Source organism: Medicago sativa, chromosome 6 (assembly GCF_051527215.1).
Source record: "Medicago sativa cultivar Bolivia chromosome 6, Bolivia_mono, whole genome shotgun sequence".
Lineage (NCBI taxonomy): Eukaryota > Viridiplantae > Streptophyta > Magnoliopsida > Fabales > Fabaceae > Medicago > Medicago sativa.
The window spans coordinates 26,642,308-26,668,959 of NC_140754.1; the positions used below are offsets into that span (position 1 = coordinate 26,642,308).

Genomic DNA, 26,652 nt, shown 5'->3' on the forward strand with positions numbered 1-26,652 from the left:
ATAAAATCAAAATAATTTCTACATGCAAAGCAATTTAGAAAATAGGGCACCAGAGAAAATATGTATGATAAACATAAATCATAATTAATTCCTACCCTACAAAGCAAGTTAGAAATTATACTTATGACCAACATATAATCAAAATAATTTCTACTAGTAAAGCAAGTTAGAAAATATATGTATGTCAAACATAAAATCAAAATAATTTCTACATGCAAAGCAATTTAGAAAATAGGGCACCAGAGAAAATATATGTATGATCAACATAAATCATAATCAATTCCTACCTTACAAAGAAAATTAGAAATTATATGTATGACTAACATATAATCAAAATAATTTCTACCCGTAAAGCAAGTTAGAAAATATATGTATGACCAACATAAAATCAAAATAATTTCTACATGCAAAGCAAGTTTGAAAATAGGGCACCAGAGAAAATATATGTATGATAAACATAAATCATAATTAATTCCTACCCTACAAAGCAAGTTAGAAATTATACTTATGACCAACATCTAATCAAAATAATTTCTACTAGTAAAGCAAGTTAGAAAATATATGTATGACAAACATAAAATCAAAATAATTTCTACATGCAAAGCAAGTTAGAAAATAGGTCATAGAGAAAATGGATGGTGATATTCCTCCTCGAATTCACTTCGTCAACCAGAAGAACAATTGTGTACGCTTGCTTTTTACTATTACTATTGCTGTTCTTCATTTCCACGTTCTTTTCATTTTTGTTACTGCATGCATGGATTTAACTTTGTTTCTAAATTATTACTAAGTCATTGAATTATATATGATTTAGATTTCAAGCTCTGGTTTCTTTAGAAATTATAAGCTAAATTTTATAACCAATATGAGTCCCATTTAATTAAAATACAAATGGAAAACTTAACGTGTTGTATGTAAATAGGTTAAACTAAGTAGGGTGCAGTGCACAAACAATATTGAATACTAAGTGGGAAAAGATATTGCTATATTGGTACCTTTTATAAAAGGAAGAGTATTAGAAAAGAAGTTAGATTGACTTCTATGAATTTGTAGACTCTAGAAAAGAAGGATGGATGATAAAGCTGGATTGCTATTCAACGAAGGATCACAACCTGGCTCAGGGACAAAAGGAAAGGTAAAGAAAATAGAGAAGCTCTCTAATCACTACTAGAAAACACGGATTTAGCGACGGAATTTTGTGAGGAGATCATAGAATCCATCGCAAACTGTGATGGATTTTGTGAGGGTTTTAGTAATGATACCTTTAGCGACGGATTTTGTGACGGTTCCGCCCATCGCTAAATTTCTGTCACAAATTCGGTCAGTAATTTGAAGGGATCATGTTTTGTGAGGGATTTCGCGACGTTTTGATTTCATCTCTAAATATTCCATCACTGAGGGATTTCGCGACGTTTTGATTCCATCTCTAAATATTCCGTCATTGATTCCGTCAGAAAATCTACGTATGCTTAGTGACGTCCTTTTTTTTCCGTCACAAAGAGATTTCGCGTTTTTTATATTAAATCGTGCAAAAGTAAATTATTTAAAATTTATGGGTGAGATGAGACTCGAACCCGCGACCCTCAACTGATGGGTAAGGCGCTTTACCACCATTTGTTATATTATTCATATCGTATTATTTATTATGTTATAGCATAATTTTTGTTAAAGCGTGAAACCCTATGTCTACACACGGATTTGTTCAATTAGAATGTAAATGACCTTAGTTGAAATGTTATTGTCAGTGTCATCTTCTTCTTCTTCACTCTCATGTTCCTAGTAATAAAAACAATAATAATCCTTTCCGTAGCCAATTCCAATTCCAACCGAACAAATTGACCTCTCCATTATTATGGATGAGCATATTGATTGTACCAGCATGAGCCAGAAGTGATAACAAGTTTGTCATTGAATCATCATTAAGAGAACCAATAGATTGTAAATCTGAGGCAAAAGTTTCAATCGATTTGAAATGAGTGAGGCGATGTAGCATGGGAACGAATGCATCGTTGGTTAATGTCTCCTAGCCAAAAGTTTATATCTTTCCTAGCTATTTAGTAAGGATATTGTCGCAATAATTTTGAAGTAAATCACTAGCCGCAATTTCCTAGCAATATATATTGTAATAATATTAATTTCAGGTGCAAATTGGAAGGTGATTAATCTAGAAACGTAAAAAAAAAAAAAAAAAAAAAATTAAATGTAAAAATAGGCATTGATTCACCATCAATAAATAGTGATTACACATAAATTACTAAACAATTAACAATATTGTAACAATATATATTCCATCACAATTGATCAAACTATCAATTTAACTTAAGTTATTTTCTTCAAGTACATAAAAAGTATTGGAACTTGAGACAGAATCCAAATCAGAACCTGGAACGTCTCTTCCATAGCGGAATTCAAAAAGGGATAATTAAAAGAACAATATGCAAAGAATGGCATGTTTAAAATAACTGAACAATGCATATCATTCACATTTTTCTGGCCTGCTGAAATCAATAGAACAACAGATATACTCAAACAGACAAGACAGGACACAGTTATAAGCAAGTAAGCCAGATGGTAAAAAACAGCACACACCATGAATATAGAAAGCAACATAGGTTCAACTTTACCTACCACATCATGTTTCAATGCATTTCATATTATCATTTTGAATGTATTGAAGAACCAGATCAACACAAATCTAGAAATTGTATACAAACATACAATTACTCGTTAATGAATACTTCAAATAATAATGAAACTTTTTTTTAAGGAAAAATAAAAATAAAACAAAACAATTAGTTTTATTTTATGTACAGTAATGAACCTAATTAAGCATCAGCTACAAAAACTTCATTTGCGGTAAGAGCAAAACCAATTAAAGATAGTTTAACTAGAGCAAAGCACTGTAGCATAATTTTGGTAGCTAATGTGATATTTTCTTGTAGTGATTATTGAAAGCTTGATTTAATATTATATGTCACAGAGAAAAAAAAATTATTTAAGAAAATAATATGCAACTAAATTTTCAAACTAATCTAATTGTATTTCTCTAGCATATCCCGACTACATAGGCTTCATATGATCTCCTTACTTTTGAGATTTTCTCAAAGTGGTGAGAGTCAACATTTTGTTGAATGTAGAACAAAGCTTTGCAATCCTTCTTCTTTGAATATCTGAACATAGCTCTTTGTGCATCTGTTGGATCCACACCAATTCTTGATATCCATTCTAAAATAACTCTGGCTTCTTGAGAACTAAACAATGACTTCATCAAAGAACTTAATCGTTCTAATTGCTTCCAACAAGAACAGAAAGATTTGAAGGAAAACCACCATTTGTATTCATGATTACTATGTAAGAATTTTCTGAAATCACACACACTTCATTTGTGCTTCCTAGAGATTAGTCCCCTCACTAATCTCTCGTGTTTCCTGAAAATCGAAACCTGACTCTTGATGCCACTAGTTAGCGCAACGTTTGTTTCTTACGTTTTAAGAAATCTATGAATGAATGATGGAAGATGATATTATGATGATGAAAATTGAGAGAGAAAGTGTTTGTGTTGTAACTAATATCATTAGTGAATGATAGGAACGACTACAACTTATTTATAACAATTACTTGTTAGCCAAGAATCAAACTTAACTAACTAACCACAAGTTATTCAACTAATTACTATTCTTATATTCAACATAACCTACCCTTTTTACGGGGACAATAAGATATAATTTGGACCCTTTACCTCAACACACTGATCAAGAGATATGTGGGGTAATATGTGGTACATTCTATTTATCTTATTTTTAAGTGGATTTTGAAAAGATATATGAGTTGCTTTCAGGTTATTCAAGATGGGATGATTATTTGCCATCTCTAATATGGCAGTGATACTCTTTATATAGAAGAAGCATCGGTGGATCATTTGTAGACTATGAAGGCTTTGCTATGAGGTTTTCAAATGGTATTGGGGTTGAAAGTTAATTTATGCGTGGGGTTAACGTTCTTAATGAGTTTAGGGAAATAGGTCTTGCGATTTTCAAGATTGTAATCTAGATTTTTCTTTCCTTTCTAATATTTGGGTCTTTTGGTTGGGGCGAATCCTAGAAAATCTTTTACTTGGGAGGCAATGCTATTCTGAATATACCACTGAGTGCTTATAGAACACATTAATCCAAAATGAGAAACTTATCTATTCGAACCATAGTTGAAGCCCACACTCTAAACAAAGTGAATCTTCTACCATTAAGTGGCAAGTCAATGAAATCTAGCGCGATATTCTAGGGTAAGTCAATTAAAAGTAAGAATTTTTGTGTATCGTCTCAACATGGACTAGCGCGATATTCTAGCCGTTCAACAATCGATATCGTTCTAAACGTATGGTTCAAATGATTGATTGATTAAAAACTAAACTAAATTTGAATATAGCAATAAAATTGAGACGACGTAGGGCAATTCACGCCTGGGGTTAGAGTAATTGTCCAAGCATTAAATAGTGCATTCTTATGATCGCTTAAATGAATTCTAGCTTTACTCGATATTATCACATATCGCTCAACAACATCATTCGTGTCCAAATAATGTCGTGATTTCTATTAAATCGTTTAAATGATACAAAAGCTTTGAGTTCCAATATTAAACGCGATTATCAAAACCTAAATTCCATGTCTAGAACTTTGACGTATTGATAGATGATTATTCTAACCTTATATTTAAAAGCATCTTTCAACATCATTTCAAATCATAAATATAACATTAAACACAAGAATAAAATCAACATCAAGTAAAAATTGCTAAAACCATATATTTAAGGATAAAAAGAATACATATTAGCTTGATCAAGTACCTCTAACCCCAAAGGATAGATTTAGCTACATACTTTCATAGTAGCCTTGCAAAAATGGAAGAAAAGATGAAGATTCATGACAAGATTCATGATTTCTCTAAAAATCTTGGGAAGAATACGCTTCTAACACTCTTGCTTCATGATTTCTCTAACCATATATTCATGATCTCTCTCTTTCTAAAAAATCAGAAAAATATCAAAAACAATGAATATCACCTTTGGAAAGAAAAGGAAAATTATTTATATGGGCTAAGTCTGGGTAAACTGGCTTAAGCCAGCTCAGCTCGCTTAAGCCAGATGTAGGAAATCTCACACAGCTCCAATGGATGGCCGCCACGTAGCCTTATCTTGTTAACATTTCTGGATCTGGCTTGGGCCTTCTAGGAGCGTGTACTTCCTGGACTTATCTCGCTTAAGCCAGAAAACTCGCTTAAGCTAGAAAACTTGTGCACTTTGGTTGATTCTTGGGTCCTGGCTTGTATTTCTGGCACAAAGAGGGTAGAGTAAGGCACATAAAGCATAAATGACATATTTGCATAAAATTGGAGCTTTTCCATAGATAACTTGCAAAACAAATTACTAAAGTGCATAAATTAACACAAGAAATATATCACTTTTGAGCACTTATCATTGGGGCGAATCCTAGAAAACGTTTTACTTGGGAGGCAATGTTATTCCGAATATACCACTGAGTGCTTATAGAACACATTAATCCAAAATGAGAAACTTATTATAGTTGAAGCCCACACTCTAAACAGAGTGAATCTTCTACCACTAAGTGGTAAGTCAATCAAATCTAATTTTATAATAAAATCATCAAAAGCTTATATTTGATCCCTTATGATAATTTTGTTGATGCATCTCCTTTCTGATTAATCTCTAATAACATCGTCCTCGTGAGCTTAGCTTAGTTGTAATGGAGAATGCATAATATATGTAAGGTCCGGAGTTCGAATCCCATCCACCACAAAAAAAAATCTCTAATAACATCAAAATCCCCTATTAAATACATCCTTTCGACACTCTTTGCCTCAATCATCAAAGTTAAATCCAACCACAAAGCAAGTTTTATCCTTGCGTCGCATGGGGGTATGTTGACTTGCTTCTTATCTTCATCTCATTCTCATTCCAATAACAACACATATGCTCGCTGACCTGTTTTCTCTTTACTGAAAAGGCATTATATATTATCCCATATTGCTAACAAGTAACAACCCACCGGACCTCCCTTCTGATGGCTTGAACGAGAAATCAAAATCATGATAACCCCACATCATACTACAAACAAGTGTTGTTGCTTATCCAAAAAAAAAACTCCATCCTTTTTTTAATGGAAGGATACTTTCTGGCAATAAATCAAATGCCACAACCTCATAAATACAAGATGGATCCTCTTCAATCTAAAGGACATCTAAATTAGACGTTAGAGCAAATTTTTCTAAATAAGGAGCGACTTGACTTGTCACACGCCTTACACGAGTGAAACTAATATAATTAAAACTAGAATGTTACTTGGTGCACTCCTCTGCATTTTATCCAAGTAGGGTGAGGCATGTTGTTTGTTTGTGAGAGCCTCAATCACATTACTAGAGTCGGATTCAGCCTGAAGAGATGAAAACAAAAGTGAACTCCAAACCTTTAAACAAAGCCATAGCTTCAACAACATTAGAGTCTCACAAAATTGGCAACCACCAACAGCCAGCCGCTGCTACCAGCCCATTTGGATCTCGAATATTATCTGCTGTAATAAACTCTTGTTAAATTGGAATATTATCCGCTATGCAAAGGTTCAAGTTGTAGGCGACACCTTTGTTTATTAGCAACCTTATAGAAACGTTTTGACGTTATTATTGAAACCATTTTATAAATTCAAGTGGGGGATTGTTGGAACATTAGTGTGATGTTGGAAGAAAAATTGGAAGATTAAACACCAAGTAACTATACTTTGATATAATGTTGTGTGAATTGAAAAAATAGAGTGTGAGGTCCCACATAAAATAGAACACAAACATTAGTAGTGTTTAAATTATGGTATTTAATTTTAAATACTTGATCTATACTATATATAAAGAAAACTACCCCTTTCCGCACACTTTTGGGTTGGACTTTTCTTTCCAAAAATACCCTTAATTTTAAATACAAATAACACATGTAACAAATATATAGCAATAAATTTAATTTAAGGAGAAAACTTACACACAGTTTCTTATGAATTATTCTTACTGTTAGCCCGTTAACCCTATTTTACCTCCGTTAACCATATATCAAACTCACAAAAAACTAGCATAAAACACAAACTAATGTTACTTTTTTATCAGCCGATTTTATGTTATACATCTGTGTTGTTGCCCTCAATACAACCGATAAAGATTGCCAAGTATTTTCATACCCCTTCCACAAAAAACAGTATTTCCGTATTATTTTATTACTTCCACAAAAAACAGTATTTCCATATCATTTTTTTATTTTATTAATATAAGTTACTCTTCCTTAGCCTTTGATCAGTTGTAACAAACGTGAGAAAAAAATAATGGTAAAGATTGGACTTTAAATCCTCTAACAAAAGATTAGTGACAAACTTGAGTAAAAAATAATGTTAAAGATTGGATTTTAAATCCTCTAAAAGAAAGTTTAGTAACAAACGTGAACAAAAAATATTGTTAAAGATTGAACTTTAAATCATCTAAAAAAAATCAGTAACAAACTTGAGCAAAAAATAATGTTAAAAATTGGACTTTAAATCCTCTAAAAAAAGAATAGTAACAAACGTGAGCAAAAAATAATGTTAAAGATTGGATTTTAAATCTTCCGAAAAAAAGTTTAGTAACAAACGTGAGCAAAATATTATGTTAAAGATGAGACTTTAAATCCTCTAAAAAAAATCAGTAACAAATGTGAGCAAAAAATATTGTTAAAGATTGGACTTTAAATCCTCTAAAAAAAATATTAGTAACAAACGTGAGCAAAAAATAGTGTTAAAAATTGGACTTTAAATCATCTAAAAAAAGATTAGTAACAAACGTGAGCAAAAAATAATAATGTTAAAGATTGGACTTTAAACCCTCTAAAAAAAGATTAGGACTCAAAATAGTTTAGAAAAAGATTTGTTAGCACTATATTAAATATTAATTATCAATCAGTTTCCAGGAGAAGAACATAATTTGTTGTCATTTGACGAGGTTGAATGTGATACTCATAACTTATATCAGTAGGAATTTCTAAACTCAATTGATCAAGGAAGTATCCCACCACATATTTTAAAGGTAAAAAAAGGTGCGCCTTTGATGTTGTTGCAAAACAAAGACCCTATATATGGCCTGTGTAATGAGACACAATTGTTATGTCGTGGTTTATTTAAGAATATGTTGGATGTGGAAATCCTAACAGGAAGCAATGCTGGAAAAAGAGCATTCTTGCCCAAAATTAAATTAAAAATAAATGTTAGTTCAAGACTTCTCTTTGTGCTTAATAGAAATGAGTTTCCCGTTAGACTAAATTTTGCTATTACCATAAATAAGTCACAAGGGAAGACCATTCCCAATGTCGGAATCTATCTTCCATTGCATGTTTTCAGCCATGGTCAATTATATGTAGCTTTATCAAGAGGAGTTTCTCAAATTCAACAAAAGTTCTCATTAAAGAAGGAAAAATAGAAGAAGATGGAGACTTTACAAAAAATGTAGTTTTTAAAGATATTTTTTTTATCGTAATCATATCAATGTTTCTTTTACATAATATGTCATTTATACATTTATATTATGATGTTACTAATTACTATTAGAATAAACAATAAATGATCATTATTTTATCTTAATTTTATATGCAGGCAAACTAAAATATATTGAGTTCAAAAATATTTTTGTTATATGTCTTGACAATATTTTGTTTATAAATAGATATATCAATAATTTCCATTAATATTTAATAATTTAAAAATTTTAATAACAAACATAATAAAATAATCACATGTGTTAGCGCAGTAGAAAGTAGTGCCCGTCTTTCCGCTAGTTTGTTATAATATGAATGCAAAAGTCATTAATATTTTTAGTTTTAATCAAAATCAAAATTTCATACAAAAAAATACCGTTCATAATTTTCAAACATTAGCGCAAGAAAAAGAGCGGAAAGACGGACAAGTGAGTGCCCGTCTTTTCGCTAGTAATGATAAAAATAATAGTAATTATTATTTTTATTCGTGAATATCACTTCCCATAAATTTAGCTAATGGTTGTTATGATAAGAATAAAAATTTAATAGAATTTCTTATATTTCCTTCATTCAAATTCAATAGTTTGTTTCCTCCACTTTTGTGGATTTGTTTCTTTTGATCCTATCCACAAGTGTTGATTGAACTGATTAATGGATAAGTTCTCTTTTGATTATATCCATTAGAATAACTACTGCCGCAATTTTTGCTAAAACGGTTACAAAATCTCTATATAAATAGAGGACTCCACTCAGTTCAAAAAAACAGACCAAAGAGTTTCATTGAGTTGTCGGGAACTCTTTCTCTCTTCTCCCTTTCTTGACTTGTGTTGACGAGTCTTTCTTCTCCTCATCTCCTTTTTCTGTCCCTTCGGAATTAAGAGTGTTCTTAAGACCATATTCCCTTTTTTGTTTAATGTCCCTTCGGGATTAAGAATGGTCTTAAGTTCATAGTCCCTTCGATATTTTTATGTCCTTCGAAATAAATAATAATTTAAGATCATAGTCCCTTTTTCGGTGTAACGTCCCTTCAAACTTATGAATGATCTTAAAATATATTCTTCTTCGACTCTTGAACAAGTTGGACGTTAGAATGGTGTAAAACCATATTTGAGTGATCATAGTATCATTGTTGGAGAAATTAATAATTAGAATGGTGGTAACACCATAGTTGAGTGGTCTCAGCACCATAATATAGTGTTGGTAACAGTACCATAACAAAGTGGTTTCAGTATTAAAAGAATGGTCTTGGTATCATATTGGTGGTGTAGTTCTCAAACGGTTTTCTACAGTCCAGTAGTTAATCGAAAAGTTGTAGCTGGACTTGTTTTTATCCTGTAGGCGGCGTAGTTGGCACAATTTTAGGCAGTGCCACGAGACGTGGTCGTGACTCATAACAATTTCGGTAGATAATGGAATTTGGAAATCCAAATTCAACAGTTTGAAAATCCAAAAAACAACAAAATATTGTGTGCGCCGAGAATTTTGTTAACCGTGTTACCGTGTTAAGAGCATTGGTACAACAATTGGAAGTACAACAATTGGAAGCATTAGGCGCCTCAATACCTTCAAAGCATATCTTTTGAAAGAAAAGAAACTCCATCTTTGTTTGTTGTATACATATAATCTGGTGTCTTGCTTTGAATTAATTTTTTAAACTCCTTTTTAGTTTATTTATTAATTTTGTTTAAAACAGGAAATTACTAAAATATCCTCCAAATTATTTCAGTTAGTTTCATTCTCACTTTCTCTGCGAGTACAACATCTTCTTTTATCAGCGTGTGTGTTGTTATATTTTTATTTATAATCTATCTATATATAAAAGTTAACCAGGAAGCTAACTTTTGCCCTAATTTTAACCTAACCCTAATGCTTGTTTTTACTGTATTACCCCTGTTTAAAATATAATCTCCTATTTCCCCAAAACAAGGTCACGTGTTTCTTCTTCTTCTTCCTCTTATCATCATCACCACCGCCAACCCTATCCCCCCCATCCATCGGCAGCGACCACCAAACCTCTCCATCAGTCCACCGACGTTTCCCCTTTCTGCTCCACACACCTCCTCACACAACTTAACCACTCTCTTCTTCCCGCTTTTCACCTCCCACCGCAACAACAACCTCATCCTCTCCGCGTGCCGCCTCCACTTCTGGCAATAGTAATACCGTCTCCTCCCTCCACTCTCTTTTCACCATTGTTTTTCTAGAACTGATAGGGTCTAAAGTTGTTGAAAAGATCTATATATAAAAGTTAACCAGGAAGCTAACTTTTGCCCTAATTTTAACCAAACCCTAATGCTTGTTTTTACTGTATTACCCCTGTTTAAAATATAATCTCCTATTTCCCCAAAACAAGGTCACGCGTTTCTTCTTCTTCTTCTTCCTCTTATCATCATCACCACCGCCAACCCTATCCCCCCCATCCATCGGCAGCGACCACCAAACCTCTCCATCAGCCACCGACGTTTCCCCCTTCTGCTCCACACACCTCCTCACACAACTTAACCACTCTCTTCTTCCCGCTGTTCACCTCCCACCGCAACAACAACCTCATCCTCTCCGCGTGCCGCCTCCACTTCTGGCAATAGTAATACCGTCTCCTCCCTCCACTCTCTTTTCACCATTGTTTTTCTAGAACTGATAGGGTTTAAAGTTGTTGAAAAGATAGGGCTTAAACAAAGGCGACAAAGGTCACGACGACGATACTGGTTGTCGGAGCAGAAGAGGAGAATGCCGGTACATGAATGAATTTTGTGATTAGTTTTGAATGAATTTTTTGTTTGTTTTCTTAATTGGGCATGATTGAAATTTGCTTCTTTATCAGGTTCTCTTGAATTGGGTCGGTTCAATTTTGCAAAAAAAAAAAAAACAAAAAAAAAAAAAAGATTTTTCAGTTTGTTCTCTGAATTAGGGTATGCTTGAATTTTGGGTCTTTTTCATATTCTTGCAATTATGGGAAGGTACAACCAAATCATCTGTATAAAAAACAAAAATTGCTTTTTGGTTGACTTTTATGAAGTAAAAAACAAAAATTGCTTTTTGGTTGACTTTTATGAAGATGGTATATTCGTGATGAACCTATAAATTTTAAAGGCTTAATTGCACTTTTAACCCCTCAAGTTTCTCAATTGTGCTATTTTGGCCCCCCTAGTTTTTTTGGAGCTATTTTGGCCCCTCAATTTTACCCCCTTTTTGATTTTAAAGCATCTCACTCATAGTGGTTGGATTTGTTTGAGGTCTATGATAATAATATATACCCTTCACACCTAATCATCTATTCCCTTTTCTTCTCCTCTTACTCTCCTCCATTCTTTCACCAACTAACGCAGCTTCTCCAGCAAGATGCAGAACTTTTTCAGCAGCCTTAAATTTAAGATCTTTTTCCCGCCGGCCAAAACTGGACGCCATGAATTAAAATGGATAACAAATTCCCTTAATATTAAGAACAATGATTAACCGAGTAAAACAAAGTTGTTGGATCGTTGATTGAAAACTTGTTTAATTGAATTTTTGCTTTAATTCGCTTAAAATTGGTGTATCCAATGATGGATCTGAAAGAAGGATAAGTCTGCAACTTTTTTTTTTATATTTTTAATATGGTAACAACTAACAATGGTGATCCGAGAGAAGAATAACTTTTTTTATTTTTATTTTCCACAATTTTTTATTTTATTTTAATATGCTGGTTGTAATAGTTAACAAGAATTTCTCACCATCTCCATTTTGCAATTGAAGGAGCATAAACAAAATTGATTGGAAATGACATAAATCAACGGAAGAAGAAGAAGAAGGCTGAGAGAAAGAAGTTGCGTTGAGTGTGGTTGGTCAGAGAAAGAACAAGGGAGGATTGTAAGGGGAGAGAAGAAAATGGGATAGATGATTAGGTGTGAATGGTCTATGTTACTATTATAGACCTCAAACAAATCCAACCACCTATGAGTGAGGGGCTTTACAATTCAAAAGGTGGTAAAATTGAGGGGCCAAAATAGCTCAAAAAAAATTAGGGGGGCCAAAATAGCACAATTGAGAAACTTGAGGGGTTAAAAGTGCAATTAAGCCAATTTTAAATGCTCACGTTACACTCATTTTGTGTTCAGATCCAGATGGTTGAGTGCGCTGATTCATCCAAGTCTGCCCTTAATCAAAAAGCAGGTGTTTTTAAGGAAGCGAATGAGAATGAGGATGAACAGACACCTTCAGCAAAGTTGTGGGGAAAATGTCTGCTGAGAAAGGAATTTATGATCTGACGGTCTATGAGCTGGATGGCGAGGAATGCGCCACGAAGCCGGTCAAGCTGAAATGTGTGAAGATTGAGCCTAAGGATTTTGCAATGGTTCACCTACTGTTTTGTTATAATGTCTGTTGAGAAAGGAATTTCTGAACTGACGGTCTATGAGCTGGATGGCGAGGAATCCGCCACGAAGCCGGTCAAGCTGAAATGTGTGAAGATTGAGCCTAAGGATTTTGCAATGGTTCACCTACTGTTTTGTTAATCGCCGTTTCAGGTGTATGATAATTCGTCGAATGGGTCAATCATTTCCATTAGATATTTTTTATATTTCTTCTATTATTCTTCTCTTGATATTTTAGATCGATTTTATCATTGGAATTTGAAAACCTATCACATTGAATTTTACTCTCCATATGTTGGTTTCAATTTGTGGTAGCACATTGAATTTTTCTCTCCAAGTACTCAATCTATCAACCCTTTTTGTTTTGTTAATCAAGTGTAATTAATTTGTTTTAGTTTTAATTCAATGGCTCGAGGTTTTGTTTAACGTCCCTGTTTGTTTGTTTGGGTTAGCCACATTCCTCTAATCCCCAGTCGTGTAAGCCATCTTCCCCTTAGGTATCCTATCTATTTCAATTTTCATTTTTTTTCCACTTTCCACTTATATTTGTTGTGAACTTTGGGGTTTAATTAAATTTTTTTATTATTGTTACTTCAAACTTCAACAATCAATAGGTTATTATAGAAGTAAACTGTTTATTGTTTATTTGTTTAACTATCATTGGAATTGTATATTATGTGTATCTATCATTGGTATTTTATTTTATGCATTAGTCTCTGTTACTAATTCTTTGTTACTTTATATAACTGATGCAGCTAGATTGGTCATAAATTCATTGCATTTGGGTTGCATTTTTCTGCGATTTGATATCAACTATCACTTCTTGATTTGATCTTAGTCATATAAGCTAATGGAGTTATAGTTTATGAGAATTTTGATCTGGGGCTGGTGGCATAAATAAGGTGTTTTCACACAGAAAATTGTCAATGGACTTTCATACGTTGAAGGTAATACGTCTTCTTCGACTTTGTTGTCTCTATGATTTTCTATCCTTTAAGTTTATGTTATCTTCGACAGTGTTGTCTCTGTGATTTGTTCAACCTTAACATATAAGCAAAGGTTTTACAAGGATGTTATATGTTCACCCTTAACATTAAAATTTGAGCTTTTGATTTCTGCATGTTGTTCACACTTTCGATTTCACAATTATATGTGTCATTGCACGTTTTGTTTTTAAGTACTTTCATGATCTATGTGAAATTTTTTCCTTCAAATTTTCTTCTTACTTAGGTATTGATGAAGAGCACAAGCACATCTAATAGGATTACAGCTGACAACAATTGGTTTACTTATTGGATTATTTAATAGTTAAGTTTATTATTTGTTGTTATTCTCATTCTAGATGGCATTCACCTTTTAGTTAGTGCATGTGCATTGTTAATATTTGAAACACATGTATAATTTCTATAGTTAGTATCACTTTTAGGTCACTGCTTTAGGCATTTATCTTCTAATGCGAATTAGGACAATAATGGTGAGCATTTCAGGGTCTATCTTGGTTCTTCATCAAGATGTTTGAAGGCATATGATAATTTGGCTCTGCATTAAGGTTACTTGCTTACCAAAATTCTAAATAGTTTACAGCAGAGCTAGGATGAAGGTAGTTTTTCACATTCTCTACTTTGTGTTTTTTGGACCAACTATTCTTTACTTTGTGTTTTAAGATAGTTCATAATGAAAAATGAACATCTCTAAGAGACAATTGTAACAACTTGCTACTGCAAGAGAATAATAGACAAGGCAATGTGCAGAAAATTTAAGAAACTGAACCTTTGACCATCATCGATTCATCCAAAAACAAAACCAAGGAAAGCTGTTATGGTAAGTCAGAATCTGTGAGCTAATGTGCCCATAAAGGAAAGGCGAAAATGGTTGATTTGATCAAAGCTGTTGAAGACAATGACACTATCATCAAATACTCACTTCAAGAGAAATCATACGAGATGTCTCCATATTGATCAGATGATGCTGAAGATGAAGATGTGCCAAATAATAAGTTTATGCCATCATGGGCAAGTAAGCATAGCCTCTCAATGATTATTTCTTCCCAAAAAATGGACCCGAAAACTATTTCCTCGGCAAAGTTTTTGCGATATTGCAAAAGTTCTTTTGCCTCAGAGGCTTCTGTTATAGTACCAACTCAGGAATCAGGATGTAGTGATTCTCCCATTCATTTCACAATAAGGGATTTTGTGTTAATACACTTTGAAGACATGTTGTGGATATGGATTGAGATTGGCTAACTTTGAAGACATGTTGTTAATATAAAACTTATATATATTATTGTTTCTCACCTTAACTACTTACTATTTCATCTTTATCTCTCATGAAACACTAAAGTCACCGTGATTAATCCCAATTCACGTGGATAGTGTTCCAACTCTTAGCCACCACTTCAATTTTGTTGGACATTAAAAAGAGACATGGATGATACCAATTTTTTTTAATTTTTTGCAGTTCATCTGGCATAAAAAAAATATGTAGCATATTTTGAAAATTCAAAATAAGATGACAAATTACAACATGCTGTTTATTATATTTTGTTTGTGTATTATATTTTTTGTTTACAACATGCTGCAAGTTTGTATAGCAGACATGCACATCACCCTTTACAAAGCTTATTAAAATTTATATCATCAGTCTAAAATATATGTAATGAAAACGGAGACAGTTTCCTACATCTGTATGTTTTGTAATGACTTAAAAAAGTCAAGGACATTCATTCAAACAAGTTGGTATATATCTTCCACAATTAGTGTTCTTGCATGGCCAACTAAATGTTGCGATATCAAGAGCTACATCAAGACATGGTCTGAAAATTTTGTTAACTGATGAAGATGGTGTTTGCATTGACAATACCTCAAATGTAGTATATAAAGAAGCTTCATGAAATGTTTAATTATAAAAATGACATCACATCGTCATTGTTTTTTGTTTTTGTTACATATCACATCGTCGTCATTGTTACTGTAACTTTCTTATTGTCAATTGCGTTTGTTTATTATAATTTTGAAGTTATTTATTATTATCCAAGTGTCCTTAAAGGGTGTATTAGGAAGATTTTGATTGCAACATTGTCAAGGACAGTCACTAAAACAAGTCGGCATATACCTTCTACAACCAGTGTTCTCGCATGGTCAATTTTATGTATCAATATCAAGGGTTACCTCAAGAAATGGACTAAAAGTTTTGCTAATAGATGAAGAAGGTGTTGTTTACATTGATAGTACTTTGAATGTAGTGCTTAAAGAAATTTTCAGAAATGTGTAGACACGGAAAACTTCCATTATTCTTAAATTTAAAGTTAAGACATTTGAATATTAAGTTGGAATTATACCATGTATTTTTGTTTTTCCAAAATATATTTACATTGTATATGACCCGTGCGGCAGCACGGGTGAAAAGTCTAGTTTATTTTAAAGTAAATTACTAATTAATTTGTTTACCTTTTGAATATGTCATGTAACTTACTACCTACCTACACGTTTATTTAGTCAATATTACACGTTCCAATTTACTTGTTCAATCCTAAAATTGTAGCTTTACGGTTTTGTTTTAGAGAAAATTCTGCAACCTTTAACTTAAGGATAGACATCCAATTGAAAATATATAAAAATGGCTTTTTAGATCTAAAATATACACGAGAGTTTAGTAGCTATTTACTTACAATTACATACATCTCTTGCTGTTATAAACTGAATCAAAAAATAAGTATTTCTTGTGACCGTTGCTATTTCATGTGCGGTGTTAGCAAGTGAGTGTGGTATAGTACTAGCTGTAAGACAAAATGTATTGTAACTGACCCGTGACAACGAAAAACCCTTAGCTTAGCTTTTGCACGCTTCGGTCAACATCGATAAGTTTCCGTGTTCTCATCTATTTTACATATTTTGAATTATATTTATTGATTCTCATATGTTTCTTGATTATTGTAGGGTACTTAATTATTCTATGTCTAATTTTTCCAACATGTGTTTATCTCATCTTCATCCCACCCTCAGCATTTCTTTCAACGTTTCCTCTATTTTATTTGTTTCATTACTTTTTCTGCAAATTTCAAACTCAAAGGGATTAAACTAAAAAATAAAAAAACGTAATTATTACTAATATAATTTCTTTATTGGTTTCTAAGTGTTTGGGTAGTCCTTTCTTCTTTATGTTTGTTGCCTTTTAGTATTTGCTGCCTTTTAGTGGCTTTGCGTTTGAACAAATTGTGATGTTGTATGTTATTTGTAATTGATGTTTGAATTGTGCATTTTGTAGGAATCTATGAGCGATGCAATGGTAAACCATAAGAAATGGTACACAAGAAAATTTTAATTATAATATCTAAGTTAATTTTTGTTGCTCTCTCAAATATTTTGGACAAGATCTGTCGCAGTTTATATTGCTCGCAGGCCCTTCAACTGATGGTTTCTTAACTCCCAGTCTGCCTTTTATCTGTATGCACGAGAGGAGAGAGCAACTTGAAGGGCCAATTGAACAATCATCCCTGCTGAGATGAGTTTGGAGGATTTTTTTTGTGTCATAGCCATAAAAAAATTAGTAGCTATTTATTACATACATCCCTTGTTGTGACAAAAACTGAAGCATAAAATAAATCTCCACTCACATATATATTTGAGAGTTGTTATCGTTTTCTTAGACATTCAAAAATAGTTTACTCATATAATTTTGAGACTAACCGTATCAGGTATCTGACCCATAATATCGAAATACCCTTAAGCCTAATACTTTTACACGCCTCGATCAACATCGATAAATTCTATATATTCTCTATTTTATTTAATTTTGAGTCATATTTATCTGATCTTAGCATTTCTGTTTACATTTCCTTTTCTAGGGAATCGAACACGAGAGGAGAGAGCAACTCTTGACGCTGCCTCACACCGTTTTTGTTGTTGATTGTGTCATTTGCTGTGTTATCTCTCCTTCATTCTTGCTTTTGTTTTCTAGGTGATAAAGATAATGGATGGTGATATAGTTGAGATTCCTTCTCCAATTCACATCGTCAACCAGAAGAAGAAATGTGTATGCTTGCTTTTTACTATTACTATTGATGTTCTTCATTTCCACGTTCTTTTCATTTTTGTTACTGAATGCATGGATTTAACTTTGTTTCTAAATTATTTCTAAGTCATTGAATTATATATGATTTAGATTTGAAGCTCTGGTTTCTTTAGAAATTACAAGCTAAATTTTATAACCAATATGAGTCCCATTTAATTAAAATACAAATGGAAAAGTAACTTGTTGTATGTATATTTAAATTAAGTAAGGCGCATAGACAATGTTGAATACTAAGTTTGAAATGATATTGGTACCTTCTAAAAAGAGAAAGAGTGTTGGAAAAGAAGAGGCTTCATTTGTCGTTTCCAAAAAAAGAAGGATGAACAATAAAGAAGGATTGTTATTCAATAAATGATCATAACCCGTATGAATAAATACTGTAAGTTAAATCATCTCATATGTCTCTTCATTCTCTTCCTTTTTACCCACACCTTATAATCTTCCTCTTCCTTGAACACAGCCAATGACTTCTTCACAAACCCCTATTCTTCTATTTTTTAATACTATCCCTGCTCTTACAACCTACCTCGTGGCTTACTCATCTGTGAGTTGTTCGAACGAGAAGATAAAAGGCTACGGAAACTGCGTGGACCTTTCCAACCCCTAAACGACGTATATTCCACTACTCCTACACAAACAAAGTCCAGTCTCTTTGTGTTGTTCAAGGGAGTTGAACGCCAGAGAGGCTGAAGTTTGGTCTGTTCGAGGAGTAATGAAGTATGGCGTTTTGGGTTGAAAGATTCACGGATCGTTGGAACAGTCTGCAGATGAACCAGCCGGGTATGAGGTAGGTTGTAAGAACACAGATAGTTTAAAAAACATATGAATAGTGTTGGTAAAGAAACCATTGGTTGTGTTCAAGTAAGAGGAAGATTATAAAGTTTGTGTAAAGAGGTAGAGGAAGAAGAAACAAGTGAGGTGTTTTAATTTACAATATTTATTACAGGGGTTGTGATCCTTCGTTGAATAACGATCCTTCTTTTTTGCCTATCATTCTTTTCCGGAATTTACAAATTCATTGAAGCCGATCTAATTTCTTTTTTTCACATAAGTTATTGAAATGATTCAATTGAAAAACCAACTTATTTTTCGCATAGTTTATAGAAATGATTCAATTGACCCAAATTCAGCTTCATTGCTACTTTTTTCCGATTTGTCGATGCCCCTTTGTTTCTCTCTGCCTGTGCAACAAACACACACTGACAATTTTTTTTTGTGGTCGAAAATTATTATTGATTTAATAACCATTTATTTTTTTTCATCTTAGAAAACAATGTATTATATGCACATACTTAAGTAACCATGATAACCTTAAAATTTGAAATGAGTTGAAGAACATGTTGCTAGTTTTGTACGTTGTGACAGCAGGTACACATGTTTATGTTCTGATTTTTAACAAAAATATCAAAGCACTACAAATTTCTTTGATATGTATATCAACCTTTTTATTTTTTCTATGCTTTACAAGTGTTTCTGAAGTATCTATTTTGAGGAATGCTATATCTCCCGAGAGATTATCTCAAGAAATGCTCTCGAATTACATTTTGGCCAATTAAAATTGTTTCTGTCCGGAAAACATGGGTTGTTGCTTTTATTTTTTTGTTATTAAGCGAATAGTCAAAGAAATATGCTAAACCCAACGGACATAAAGCTTCCAGTTCATTCTTAGAATTTCACGAAAAGACTTATTCTTGTGATTTATGCTTCTCTGGATTTTCTCTTCAACTAAATTTTGCTAATTTGTTTTTATACTTTATTTTTTCTTCTAATTGGCAGAGAAAAACTAAGGAAAATAATTTAATTGAGGGTCAACTTTTTGCTACCTAGTCCTACTTCTTCCACTTTATTTTTTTGAAGTTGTCACTTATAACTGTTTTCCAACATTGCTGATATTTTTTATTTCACCAAGTCCTCCAATGTGTTTCAATCATTGGTGATTATATTTAACTGATATGAACTGTTAATTGTAGAATTGATAAGGTTCGGTGGTTGCTTGTATCACAAGTCATTAATTAGTTGACTAACCAATTAACTGTTTTTATGTTATGAAGTGTGTTAGGATAGTTGAGATCAATAACTGATTCTAGATGCAATTGTATAGATTATAGAGACTAAATGTAAGTGCTCTATCATAATGTACAAACTACATTATGGTTCATAAAATTTTAGTTAATCACAACACACTACAAGAATTTTCCTTATTACTGGTGGAAATAATCCCCCAGTAATGCAAAAAATCCCTCAGTAATACGCATTACTGGCGGATTCGAGTCCCTCAGTAATATGAGCGTCAGAAATGTTACTGACGGAATTTTCCCTCAGTAAAGGGGAGTTAGTTTTGACAAAGCATTACTGAGGGATTATTCCGTCAGTAATTACTGGCGGATTGCAATCCGTCAGTAATTACTGGCGGAATAATCCCTCAGTAATGCTTTGTCAAAACTAACTCCCCATTACTGACGGAAAATTCCGCCAGTAATGTTTATACAGATTTGCATTAGTGACGAAAAATTCCGCCAGTAATGTAATGGACCTTTTTTTTGTGATCCCTACCTACTTTTTAATTCTAATTAAAGAAATAATATTAATTCAACACAAATAAATAAAAGAAATAAAATTTTAATTTAATAAGACACAAATTAATTAATCAATATATCATAATATTTGTACAATCCTTAAATAGTTTTCGTAAAAAATCATAAATATTTAAATAATATTCATACAATTTATAAAACTAACATAATAAGCTAATGATCATAATATTCAAACAAATTTGTTCCTAGTCTCCCTCTTGGTAATTTGCTGCTCGTATTTCCTCCGGTGGCATCGGAACAAAGGATGAATGATGGATTGTGAGTTTAGGTCCTCTTCTAGTACAAAACCTGTTACAATGCCTGTTACCTAAGATAAAGTAACAAACTGAATAAGACAGTTAACAAATTCTAACATAATAAAGAAACTAGATGAAATTACATCAGAGTACAAGTTAAAGCAAAGACGATCAGAATAAAAGGTAAAACGCGAGATCAAGCCGATTATAGGAATGAAAAAGAATGAATGATGAAGATTGGCTAAAAATGATTCATTAATAGATAGAGCTGACATAATTAATCTTTTCCAACTAAGAACCTTACCACATTATGCATGTCAGCATTTAAGGAACCAAGTCTGTTAGCAGTTGCTACTGTGAATAAAATGCTTATTATAACAACTTCTCACAAGTTATGCTCATTCTTAAAAGAATGTAAGTTAGTATAAGCTCTAAATGTGTACATCAAGTTCTATTTATCAACTTAATTTTGGAAGGAAGACGAAAAATCATGAAGGTGGCATGCTGAACTATCAAGGTAAATGACTAATAAAATTTTTAAAATGAAAGTGATTGAATGTAACACCAAACAGAACACTCACACGTAAGTCAGAAGATACCACATTGACATGAAACATGAATGCACTGACTCGTAAACACAAGTTATAGACACCATTAATAAATTTTTTAAAATGAAAGTGATTGAATGTAACACCATGTGTTAATGTCAGACATCGGACACACTTTCATTCAGTGATGAAAATGAAGTTGAATACAACAAAGCATTCTCACACAAAGGCTATTATAAACCAGATTTTTCTCCAACTCATCATATGAAACGAATCATATAAGCATTCGTACTAAACCTGTTGGCAGCTTTTCCAATCAAACACAATGATATGCACTCAAAAAGAATTCAGTTGACAGAGATTAGGAGGGATACATATGCAACTGCATTTTTATAACAAATTGAGATTTACAATTATTCAATATTATTTTTGCTATGATTTATTTTTTACTAGAACAATAACTCTCTGAGTTACTAAACATTAAAAGACTAACAGAATTCAAAGAGAACTGAGTATAAAGTATAAACATATCATACACTAAGTTAAAGTATAAATAAAGTTAAAGTACAACACATGACTTTTACCAAAAACTAAAGTTGTAGTTAGTTAGCTTGCTGCAGAGTCCAATTTACTTTTTAAGTGGCAGTAAATAACACATGTATGTTTACAAGAATGCTAATCCCTCTCTTATTGAGTGACAAGGACACCGTTAATAAATCATGTTTTAACAACACACCAACAAAAGCAAATAAGAGCATACTCTCCTAGCCAAAACATTATCTAGCCATAAAGAAACATCAACTCATATGAAAATCAAATTTCAGCAACCAAAGGGCATCCGCATTCGAAGCCAAAACTCACTAAAGTTATACAACTCAACAAGCTTAGACCTTGTGAGAACACTTGTCGGAGATAAACCCGGAAAGGTGGAGCTGAATATGTTAAGTTACGGTGGAAGTGTGAACATATCAACAGGGTAAGTGAACACCACCATCAATGGCATTATATATACTGACAAATATCTTCTAACAGTTTGAGAGTTATCTAAGGTGTTATACAAACTAAGAATTCTAGTATGTAGATATTTTGAGTTCTCACTTTCTGTCGTACATACACTTGTAATGTATGATATTTGTTAAACGGATACAATTTATGCAATATATTGTAGCAGAAAATAAAAATCAAAATGATGAGTGCATACACATCACAGCAGCCCTAATATTGATATATTCATTATTATGATTGCACTGCACTTTAACATTAGATTTATTAGCAGTCCATGGCACAACAGGTTTAACAAATATCATTAACAAAGTCAAAGTATCAAAACTAGTAACAACTTAGAAGCAAAACTAAGTCGAAACAACTTAGTACCAAAACTAAATCCACCAAAAAAATCATTAACAAAGTCAAAGTATCAAACAACAAAAACATCTCATAATCTTCATTAACAAACACACTAACATTTTAGTTCTAAAACCTAACATTACATGTATTCAATTCAAAATTCATCAAAATCACAACTAAGTGTCAAGAGAAGGGTATACCTTAAGAAGGTGCAGTAATAGAGCTGAAGTGTGAACGACGGCGACACCCGGCCGCGAAACCCAAATGCACTAACTGAAATAACACAAACAAATCTCAAATCAAGGAATCACACAGGATTAAAAAAAATCAAGATATTAAAAAAAACACTCAAATAAACAGAAAAGCTGAAAATTTTTAAAAAAAAATTCTTAGATGAATAGAAAAAATTAAAACAGAAAAGGAAGAAGTGGTGAACTGGGAGTGAAGTTATAACCTGGAAAAAGATAGAGGTGGAGAAAGGAACAGTCAGGAATTGAATAAAGCTTCGATTGAGTGAATGAGCAAAGCTTTGAGGTGGAAGAGGTATGGTGAGGAACCGAACAAAGATTTGAAGTGGCTTTGATTGAAATTGACCGCTGATTTGAGGTGGAGAAAGTTTTGATTGAGATTGAATAGTGAGGAATCTAAATCGAACAAAGCTCTGAGGTGGAGAAAGCTTCGATTGAGTGAACCGATTGAGGTTGAAGAGGGTTTCAGGGGAACCGATTGAGTGAACAAAGCTTTGAGGTGGAGAAAGCTTCGATTGAGTGTGGATTTTGAGGTTGAAGAGGGTTTGAAGGAAAGGAAAGGATGTGCGTGAGAGTTTGAGGTGATTGAGAAAGATTGGGTTTCAGATGGGGAGAACAACGCTTTTGGGGAACAAAATTAAGGGAAAGTGAAAATGAGTTCTAAAATTGGGTTTTAGGGTTTGGTTTCAATACTGGCGGATTTGGTTTCAATACTGGCGGATTGTTGCATTAATTACTGGCGGACGGTATGTGTTACTGACGGATTCGTAAATAACAACATTACTGGCGGATCTTTTGAATTACTGGCGGATTATATAATTCCGTTATACCATTACTGACGGATTATCTCCCTCAGTAAAGCAAAGACATATGTGTTTACATTATTGGCGGATTATATCCCTCAGTAATAATTCGTAGGTTCTTTATTGAAAATACTGACGGATTTATCCGTCAGTAATGTAACTCACTAAATTATTGTGGGATTTTTCCGTCAGTAACTTTATTGAGGGTTTTTTGGATGTTACTGAAGGTTTATTCCGCTAGTAATTACCGAGGGCCTAAATCCCTCAGTAATGCAATTTTGTATTGGTTAGTAGATTGGGGAATTCTTGTAGTGACACAATGGTTCATCACTTTAGAATTTTAGTTAATATTTTCTTCCATATCACTTTGGTTCTTTTTTCCGCTTCCTTTAGGAAGATCAATGTTTCCAGAATAGCTGTTGAGGACAGAAATAAAAGTAGCTGGTGATGAGGGAATTAGAGAACTTGCAGAAGAGTAAACATAGAAGAAATATATTGATCAAATTGATATGATAGTATTTCGAGGAAAAAGGTTCAAAATGTTGAAATGTACTAAACACATATGCAATGCTGCATTATGCTATGCTTAAGTTCAGTATAGTTAAAACAGTGCTCACTTTAAAACCAAATCTTTGCTCAAAAGTTCTGACGGTACAGTTCCCGATAACATATTGTTCTGGACACACGCACACACACTATTTCTAATTAGTTATAAGCATAATCTAATATTAAAACAGATGAGTAATTAGCAGACAGCTCTCAACCAAGGTTTTAAAAAACGGTCCGTTACGGCAAAAACGGCCGTTACAAAACGGTATCGGCAACCACCGTGACCGTTTTTGGACCTTTTAACGGTGAGAACGAAAATCACAGGAAAAACGCCGTTACGGCCGTTACAGAAGCCGTTACAGCCGCGAAACGCCGTTACGGACGCGAAAACGCCATTACAGACTTAAAAAGAGAAATTTGTATATGAGAAAAGGAATTGAATCTCAGATTAAAAAAAGCACAAGAATACAAGAACAGAAGAAGAAGGAATCTGAAACTCAATTCATTCACTCTCAATTAAACCTTTCTCAGACACAAATCAATTACTTACTTCTATTCTCTTCTCTTGTGGTGGTAGTAACTATTACTAACATACAGTGGTGGTGGTGACAAACAAACATGCTTCTCTTGGGTTGTTATTCTTCTGGTGTTGTGTGATTCCTTCCTGCTTGCCGATTCTGGTTTCTTGCTTCATTCAGTTTTCCAATTTCCAATTTCCTTGCCGATTCTGGTTTGTTCTGTTTTTTTATTTTTATTTTGAGTGAATAAGGTTTGTTAATTGTTATCACTTATCACTTGGTTACCAAATAGACACGTTTGTGCAGCTTCACTCTTCATATAATAATAATAAATTAATAATAATAATTAATAATTACTTTTAGATGGTTTATTTGTTTATTCATATATTTATTTATTAAACTCAAATAAAAAAAAAGTGTGCATTCATCTCTTATTTATTAAGTTTAACGTAATTTTATATTGACACTCTCAATACAACCATTTCATTTGAGTATTTAGGTAACAAATATTAGATGAAATTTTAGAGAAAAAATTGGGACTTTGATGTTATAATTATGGGAAAAAGTATTAATCTAAGTTATTATACATTATATGATAATATAAATCGTTTTAATAGGTTTTGTGAAAGGTTTTGATTAATTCACACCGCGAAGACCGTTATTTGTATCGCAGCGTCCGTTACAGCCGAAATCGAGACAACCTTAACGCGACCGCAATCGCGACCGCGACCGTTTTTTAGAACCTTGCTCTCAACTAATATTTATCTGTGCTGATATATAAGTGATATTTGGATGTATCAAAGTATGCCGATTTCCAATTTGGATGTCCCGGAAGTACTAGCCTGAATTTTCGATATTAATTTTGCGGAAAATCATCTATCTCTGCAAGATAGCTGAATGCCCATCCAACAGCAGGAAAACCATCCAAGTTTAACCAATATGTTAGAAATCCATTTTTACCTACTACAGCTGTCTACATTACTTTCAATGGTGGCATTTCGTCTCTGTTAACACCAATAGATACATTGGCGAAAATTTTCTCGGATCCATCAGCAACATCGACAGGTAATTTGAATGACTCTCAAATTCTATCAAATGGGTTGTATGTATATTTAATTTAAACTACGTAGGGTGCATAGACAATTTTTTTTTTTTGAGAAGCTTAATTAGCCCACCTAAATTGATACCGGGGAGAATCGAACCTGAGGCCTTGAGGAGAGCATAGACAATATTGAATACTAAGTGTGAAAGATATTTGATCGACTTCTATGAATTTGTCGATTCTGGAAAAGAAGGATGGACGATAAAGTAGGATCACTATTTATTGAAGGATCTCAACCCCTATAAATAAATATTGCAGATTAAATAACCTCTTCTCTCTCCTCTTCCTCTTTACTCAAACCTTATAATCTTCCTCTTCCTTCAAAACAACCAATGACTTCTTTACCCATCCTATCCATCTATTTTTTTTATACTATCTCTTCTCTTACAACCTACCTCATGCTCGGATGATTCATTCGTGGGCTTTTCCAACAACAAAATAAAACGCTATGCAAACTGCATGAGACTTCCAACCCTAAACTCCACACTCTACTACTCCTACAACAGAACAAAATCCAGCCTCTTTGTGCTGTTCGGAGTGAGGCTGGAGTTTGTTCTATTGTAAAAGTAATGGAGTGTGTCGTTTGGGATTGGAAGGTCCATGCAATTAAGGTAGCCTTTTATTATTTTTTTCGTTGGGACAGCCGGCATGTGAATTAGTCGGGCATGAGGTAAGTTTTAAGAACAAGGATAGTATAAAAACAAATGAATATGGTCGGTGAAGAAGTCATCGGTTGTATT

At 33.0% G+C, this 26,652-nt stretch overlaps 1 protein-coding gene and 1 long non-coding RNA gene across 2 annotated transcripts in view; both read right to left on the minus strand.

Moving 5' to 3' along the window:
* LOC146914218 (receptor-like protein EIX2) overlaps positions 1 to 26,652 on the minus strand; it is a 57,629-nt gene that overhangs the window by 24,562 nt on the left and 6,415 nt on the right. The gene's annotated exons all lie outside the window — the stretch shown is intronic.
* Positions 20,585 to 23,643, minus strand: LOC146914221 (uncharacterized). Its single transcript, XR_015014042.1, has 3 exons — positions 23,147 to 23,643; positions 22,893 to 22,965; positions 20,585 to 20,868 (listed from the first exon to the last, which is right to left on the minus strand). It is a non-coding gene; the product is annotated as an uncharacterized LOC146914221 (long non-coding RNA).